The sequence below is a fragment of the Crocodylus porosus genome, unplaced genomic scaffold, assembly GCF_001723895.1.
Source record: "Crocodylus porosus isolate Cpor-Errol unplaced genomic scaffold, CroPor_comp1, whole genome shotgun sequence".
NCBI classification, from domain to species: domain Eukaryota; kingdom Metazoa; phylum Chordata; order Crocodylia; family Crocodylidae; genus Crocodylus; species Crocodylus porosus.
Genome location: NW_017728906.1, coordinates 88,334,234 through 88,342,412, shown reverse-complemented (window position 1 = coordinate 88,342,412; position 8,179 = coordinate 88,334,234). Strand labels below are relative to the sequence as shown.

The 8,179-nt window shown below is 39.4% G+C and overlaps 1 long non-coding RNA gene across 1 annotated transcript in view; it reads right to left on the bottom strand.

Moving 5' to 3' along the window:
• Positions 1–5,078, bottom strand: part of LOC109306045 — a 15,373-nt gene extending 10,295 nt beyond the window's left edge. The window contains exon 1 of the long non-coding RNA XR_002099825.1: positions 4,920–5,078. This is a non-coding gene — a long non-coding RNA (uncharacterized LOC109306045). The remainder of the gene's footprint in view (positions 1–4,919) is intronic.
• Positions 5,079–8,179: the final 3,101 nt, after the last annotated feature.

Here is an 8,179-nt window from a genome sequence, read left to right as displayed (position 1 = left end):
CCATCTGGTTCAGCAGGGGTCCAATGTTGCCCTTGCTTTTCCTCCGGCTCCCCACATATCTGAAAAAGGACTTTTTATTGTCCTTGATGCTCAAAGCTAGTTGGAGTTCAGTTGCAGCCTTGGCTTTCCTGGTTTACTCCCTGCAGGCCTGGTCCAATGCAGAATAATCCTCCTTGAAGGGGAATTCCATCGTCCATCCTTTGTAGGCCTTTCTTTTTAGCCTCAGGAGGTCTGCTAGGTCCCTGGGGGGACCTGCTGTGCCCTCTTGCTGCCTTTCCTCCAAGATGGAATAGACTTATCTTGTGCATTGAGGATTGCTCCCTTGAGGAGCAACCACTCTTCTTGAACTCCCCTCTCCCTGAGGTCATAGTCCCTCAGGCCCTGACTGACAAGCCTCCTGAGCTTGTCAAAGTCGGCTTTCCTGAGGTCAATGGCTTCCGTGTTGCTGATTGACTTGCTAGCTTTATGGTGGATGGTGAAGGTGATCAGCTCATGGTCTCTGTCACCCAGCTTCCCATCAATCACTAGTTCACTGATTAGGTCATTAAGCCCAGTAGCCAGTATCAGGTCAAGCAGTGCTTTGACCCATAGACTTCTTGAGTCAGGTAGAGGTCATCCACACATGAGAGGAAGTTTTGCGACTGCTCAGATTTTGCTGAGTGGTCCTCCCATGAGATGTCCAGGTAGTTGAAGTCACCCATGACAACCATGGTCCTGGAGCATACGGCCTCAGCCAGTTCCAGGGCAAACTCCTGGTCAAGCTCAGGACTTTGGGTGGGAGGTCTGTAGTAGACTCCCACCATTGTGTTCCCAGTGCCATGTTCCCCATGAATTTTAACCCAGAGGGTCTCTAGCCGTCCACCCTGATTGCCAATATCAGCTTGCAGGGACGTGTAGCTTTCCTTAACATAGAGAGCTACACCCCCGCCCCTTTTATCTATACAATCCTTCCTATATAGGGTATATCCATCTATACCTGAGGTCCAGTCATGGGTGGAGTCCCACCAGGTCTCTGTTATCCCTATGACATCATAATTATTTGATTCTGCAATCAACTGAAATATATAGCTATGCGTTTTACAGTTTCTTGAAAAGTACAGAAAAGCATTCTGGTATGTTTTAGGCAAGGGAATAGGTTTAAAAATTATGTTTGTATATAATACTTCATTTTACATTAAGAAACAGGCTGCATTTTTAGTACCTTTTATCCAAATTATGTGAGTTGCTATCAAAGAAGTCTATGACATGGAAAGTATAAGCAATATCCATCCCTTTACATTTTTATTTTTGAAAATGTAATTCTTGAAGTCACAATATTAGAGATTTATTTTTAGTCCTGGAATGAAAACTGAATACAACCTACTAAGTGAATGTTATAGCAAATTATACTTACAGTGTATATCTATATCTATATATAGATATAGATATAGATATACACTATAAGTAGATATAGATATAGATATATGTTTTCATTTCTTAATACTATAAACATCCCTCCTTTTTATATCATACATGGTCTTTTCCCTCCACTTGCTTCAAGGACACCCTCATCCAGGAATTATGTTTCTGTAATGTTTCCAAAATAGTATATTCCAGAAAGTCTGCCTTTGTCACCATTCACTGACACTTGACTGTCCACAAAGGGTGTACTTGCGCTAAAGAAATTATATAAAACCACTTTCCACACTTAGTAATTAAACCATATATTTTTATTTTTTGAAAAGGAAAAAAATGGTTGTTACAGATTTCAGAAGCTAATTAAAGCCCATAAGTACATCTTTCAAACAGCTTCCTTTCAAAAGTGATCTAAACATTGTTTCTAGCTGCTAAACCTGTGGGATTTTTGTAGTGGAGTGGCAGATGAGCTGGGTTATCAATCACATAAAACTCTATTAATTTTATCACAACTCTGATGGCTGTTGACATTAAATGGCACAAATTTGGCCACTGTGGTCCCTCAGGAAGTGTATTTTCACCTCCACTCAAATGCTAATTATATTTTTGACCTTAAATTAAAAAAAAGACAAAAACATTTCTTTACTGAGCTCCTTTTACCTCCCTCCTTATAGCCAAAACACTTGCACAGGGTATTTCTCTGGCTATGCTGCTTTCCTGGTGTGGTCTTTTTTTTCCCTGAGCATCCTTATATGATTTCAATAGCTGTTATAGGGGAAGGGTTTATACACAGTACTGCTGACATAAGGTTTCAGTGAGATGAAAAGCAAGACTGCTTGATGATGAAGACATTTCAAGGACACCACTGGTATGGAATAGCTTTCTCTCTGGGTCAGTCAGTGCTTCAGATTGCTTAATTACTGCAAATTCACGCAGGTAGCTGTGATGAACACATGGAAAGCCATTAGGAGGTCTCATCTATTGTTTAACTTCAGAGAAAAAAAGATAATTGTTGAAATGGCAAAAGAGAGTTCTGCTTGAGGTTTTCATAGGATATCATTATTTGTTAGTCACTGAAAAAAAATATAAAATAGTTTTTGTCATTTTCATATTAATACTAGGAATATCATTACTAAACAAAATGGCTTTGACATACCTGTTCCAAGGTCAGCCAAATTCACAATCGCAGTGTGATGCCTTCTTTATACTTAAAATGATTTCTTTTGTAACTTACATATTTGGATTTTTGGGGATTTCCCCTTGTTGGAATTTAGTTCCTTTACTAAAATTTCATGAGGTGCTATCTTCCCAAAAGGCAGACAGAAAGCAATGTATCTTTACTATTTAATATGACAGGTGTTTATTGCACCCATACATTGCTTCTTGTTCATAAAAAGAAAGTGTGAATACACAGGTTTATGTGCCAAATTTCCCCCTCAGACACACAAGCTGAACTTTCACTGAAGTTGATGGTACTTGCACACATGGAACTATAAGTAGAACTTGGCCTCTAAATATTAAGCAGGAAGAGATAGCCTTCTGCTACAAAATTCAGATCCTGATCTTGATTGAGATATGATATTTCCAATGTTAGAGGGACTGGATTTATAGATTATAAATTAGGGTCCAGCTCCAAATTTTGAATCCGGAATTTTAATGCCACAATTTTGGGGGTGCTGTTAGTTGTTTCTTTCTAGATTTGGAGTTTAGGTTCAGGCTTCTCTATTCCCATCATATAATATAGGGCTTTCCAGCTGGTGGCTCACTGGCTGCATACAGCCCCCAAGGGGTTAATCATTGGCCGTTGGCTACTAGTCTGGGCACCACTCACCTCATGTCTCTCCTTCTGCAGCTGCCACCAGGGTCTCTGACCTCCTCCTCCCTTCTCCAGATTCTTCTTTCTGTCTGTGCCCATGGGGGTAGGGTAGGGTGGGGAGGTATGGACTGAGGGAGCCCACAGTTAGGGAGTTTGGGGGATCAGGGCCACCTGTGTGGTGTACCAGGTAAATGTTTGTATAGTACAGTGGGGTGGTACTGGTGCAGTTCAGTAGGAGGGTCTACATAGCACAGTGTGAGGGTGCTTTGTACAGTGTGGCATTTGTCCCAAGGGGCATGAGGCCCCAACCACTCAAAAGTTGGATGGCCCTGTTATAATGCATTATGTAAGGCAGGCATAATTAGGCCTGCCTTACATACCTATGAGAGCAAGATGACAACCCAGAGTACAGACCCAAAGATATTACTGGCCTTATACACTTCATCCTCATACACAACAATTTCATTTTTAATAACCAACACTTTCTCCAGACTCTGGGCACACTTATGGGCACCAAAATGGTCCCACTGTATGCCAACCTTTATATGAGTCATCTGGAAGAAGAATTCCTCAAGGATTGCACCATCAAACCCTTGCTATACTTAAGATATATCAATGGCATCTTTATCATTTGGACTGAAAACCTGCAATCTCTGATTCAGTTCCATCAGAAATTCAACAGTCATTATACCTCCATCAGATTATCTCTTGAGTACTCCAGCACCAACATCTCCTTTTTAGACACAATGATCAGTATCCAGAATGGCTAAATACAGACCACGTTATACAAGAAACCCACAGACCAATATACATATCTGCACAGAACCAGCAATCACGCTAAATCCACCAAGAAAGCTGTAAAATACAGCCAAGTCCTCAGATACCACTGAATTTGCACTGAGGAGAACACCCGGGATTGCCGCTTCACAAATCTTGAAACGTCTTTCACTCAACAAGGACAGTCCTCCAGAGAGATAGATCACACGTTTGAAAGAACCACCTGGGTACCATGTGAAGAACTGCTGTCATACAGAAGAAAACCCCCACAAATTGCACACCACTGTTATAATGTATCACCCCTCCCTTGAACCCTTATGGAAAATCCTCAAACATTTGCAACCCATACTAGAAGGAGACCCATTTCTTAAAGAGATCTTCCCAGAACTATCTATCTTAGCCTTGTAATAAGCACCAAATCTGGCTAACCTCCTCACCAGAAGCAAACTTCCTATGCCCCAGAACATACCAAATGGATCCAGACCATGCCATCACAAGAAATGCAAAACCTGCCAACACATCTCCACCACTTCCACAATTACTGCACCCCACAACAGAACCATCAGCATTCCTGGATCTTACAGCTGCGCCTCCAGAAATATAATATATCTCATCCAATGCACCAAATGTCCTGATGGAAAATACATAGGAGAAACCAAATAACAACTGTGCACTAGAATGAATGCACACTGGAACTCTATTAAAGACAAAAATACCTGCGGGGGCACATTTGTCACAAGAAAACCACTCACTCTCCAATGTCTCAGTTCTAATCCTCAAAGGGAAATTCACAAAACACTTTTCACAGACAAGCCTATGAACTTCACTTCATCAACCTCCTGGATACAAAAAATCATGAACTAAATATAGACATTGGATTTATGACACGTTATAACCTGCCTGACATCTGACTCCCCAGGTACCTGTCCACTATTTACCTGCTACATTCATCCCCCTTCCCCCCACCCCCAGCTTGTCTCTCATCCAATGACTCCTCAATTTACTTCTTCACTGACTGCCAGTCTTGCATGCAGACCAGACTTTGGCCTCTTTACTATTCATTCCATCCAGGAAGAGCACACACCAACTGCAGATGATTCGTCAGCCTGATGAAGGGGTTTTAAACCCGAAAGCTTGCTAAGAAAATTTTTTACAACTATTTAAGGTGGTCTATTAAAAGATATAAGATTCACCCAAAGAACCTTGCCTGCCTATATCCTTAGACCAGCACGGCTACAACCTACACCCTTATGCAAGAAAGAAAATTGCAATCCCTGTCCTGCAAAGTTTTTTAATGTCATATAGGTGATGTGGATTCTTTGTCACTTGATATCTCTAAATCTAGACTGGATGGGTTTTTAAAAGATCTGCTGTGATTCAACCAGATATTAAGGGTCTGATGAAGGAATCACTGAGTGACATTGTGTGTCCTGTCAAATGAGATGATCATAATAGTCCCTTCGGGCTTACAATCTATGAATCTGGGGGTGCAGGCTTGGGAAAGGGGCTGAGAGACACTTAGCTTGCTATCATTTCCTGATAGTAAAGGATGGCAATTGAACAGCAGCTGAAAGAAGCATGCACCAATTTTAGATATAATCATCAACATTACAAAGTCACTTATTACCACCAGTTACCATACAATATATAGGAGTTATAACTGCTATTTTTTATTGGAGATATAAGAAATAATTCGAACACTAATATGCTAACGTCTGGTCAGCATTTCCTCTAAACTGTGGGGCATGTACAGCTGTGCAGGTACACTCATGCCATGCTGGCATGTCTGCGCGGCTGCACACACCACACAGCTTAGAGAGAATGCCAATGTTGGTAAGTGATGACTGCAATGGTGGCCACTGAACCTATGTATAGAGGTATACTGTAGATATAGGTCAGAGGGATAAATTATGTATAGATGAAATAGTGGTTCTCATTATAAAACAAAAGTTTGTACTATCTAGCCAGTGAATTTGGTAATGAGATGATACCTCTATCTTCAGATGCTTGACAAAGTCATTGATATTTTTGTATACTTAGAATAATTTTGCCACTTTGGAATACATTTATAATGTGATATACATAGCACCAAATATACCATTAGAACTTCCTAAATGGTAACAGTTTTTAATTGTGTACAATGTCCTATAAACACGTGTATCTGAGGTGTACTAAGGTTGAGACCTAAAGCATTTCAGGGCCTATTTTTTCCATTAGTAATTCTGAATGGGTGCTAGTTTAATTCCATTGATTCCAACAGTTATGACAAGCAGAGTGGGTTAGTAAGTAGAGCGCTAGTCTGGTACTTAGGAGACCTGGATTCCATTCCTTGTTGAAGCTAAGTCACCCAATCACTTTATTTGTCTTTCAGTTTGCCAATGTATAAAACAAGGTAATGGTAATAACTTCCCTCTTGAAGCACTTTGGGAACTATGGTCATAATGCCACCTATGACATCTGGGTATTGTCATCAGATAGACACTAGTATGACTTAGAGTACAATTTGGCCCACATACTTATATTTAACAAGATCCTTCTTTCAAATGTGTGAAATTTATCTAAACCTTAACATTCCTATGCTGAAATAAGGAAAAATGTCACAAAACTCAAATACAGAGCCATAGGAAAACAATGTTTAGTCACAGTAAGACTACAGGGGATTTGATAACAGATTTCAAATACCTGAAGAATGACTATATAGAGAATGGAGATGGGCTTTTCTCTGTGGTGATAAGGGACAGGACTGGAATCAATCAAGCTGCAGCAGAGGAAATTTATGTTGGAAATCAGACAAACTTTCTGACTATGAGATTAGTTAAGTATTGGGAAAGGATACCTAGAGAAGTTGTGGAGTCTCCATCATTGGAAGTGTTCTAGAGCAGGTTGGACACAGACACTCGGCTGGGATGGTGTAGCCAGGAGTGATTCTGCCTTAAGCAGGGGGCTAAACTAGGTGACCTTGTGAAATCCTTTCCAGCCATATTTTCCTATGTTTTCTGTAATAATTAAGCAAGTCAAGACTCAGGGAAATTACTTTGTGTTGCTTACGTACATTATTTAAGACACAAGTCCGAGGAACTTCAAGAACCCAGGGAAGTAAGGAAATGGAAAGTTCAGGGTTTTAAGTAAAAAGATCTTAATGCATTGACTTTATGAGTAATTAAGAATAAAGGATATGATGATATCATTAGAAACCAGTTATTGAGCATGATGTAACATAGTACATAGTACAGTGCCTTTATAATGAGCTAAAATTGTTGATACTTTTGCTTTTTTTTTAGGTAATGTATTGTAATGCTTTCTTTACACTCTCTTTGGAGTGAAAATATTAGTCTGGCACACGTGACAAATGTAGATCATAGAAATCTTCATGATTTCTTTTGAAAGGTATTAATTGTGTCTTCAAAATGTTAAGTATCTCAGTTGATTTTTCCCCTCAAATTTCAACAATCCTTCCCCCCCACCAATTAGTCCATGTTATGGACTAATTGCTTGCCAAATTTAATTAATTTGATATTAAACCAATGGCTGAACAATATGAAAGAAAATAAGCATTCACAACAGATAAACTTCTGTTATTCATATACTTATGTATTTAAAAAAAAACATTTATTTTTTTCTTTAAATTGTCAACTTTTAGCTCCAAGCAACTTTTTTTATGACTAGTGTACAATCCCATAAAAATAGAGCTTTATAAATGAAAACATTGACAGACCCTTAGCTATAGTGGCACTACAGGGAATAGCTATAAACAACATTTTTATTCCTCAAGCATACCTTACCCTTGAAAGTTTACACTAATTACCTGTAGTTTTGTTAATGTTTTAAGCTGCCCTTCATCTCTCCCATCCAGACATACCACTCAGCTTCTTCAACAGATATATTCAACAGCTTCTGTTCACACCTGACATCAATTTCCTTTGATGTTCACAGTCTAAATGAGAATGCTACAGCAAGCTGTATTTGTGAAGTATACAGGATGCCTTTAAAATGATGGCAGGTATTTTCCTCATTAAAGCAGCCATAACAGATAGTTAGATATGATGCTGTCCCTCACCTTCCTGCTAATTAATGACTATGATTGCAACCCAAATAAGATCAGGCAATTAAATGTGATAACATTTCAGAAGCGAAGAAAATGTACAACAATCTTGGAATAGCTTCCTGTAGATAAATAAAGTTGATCTTAGC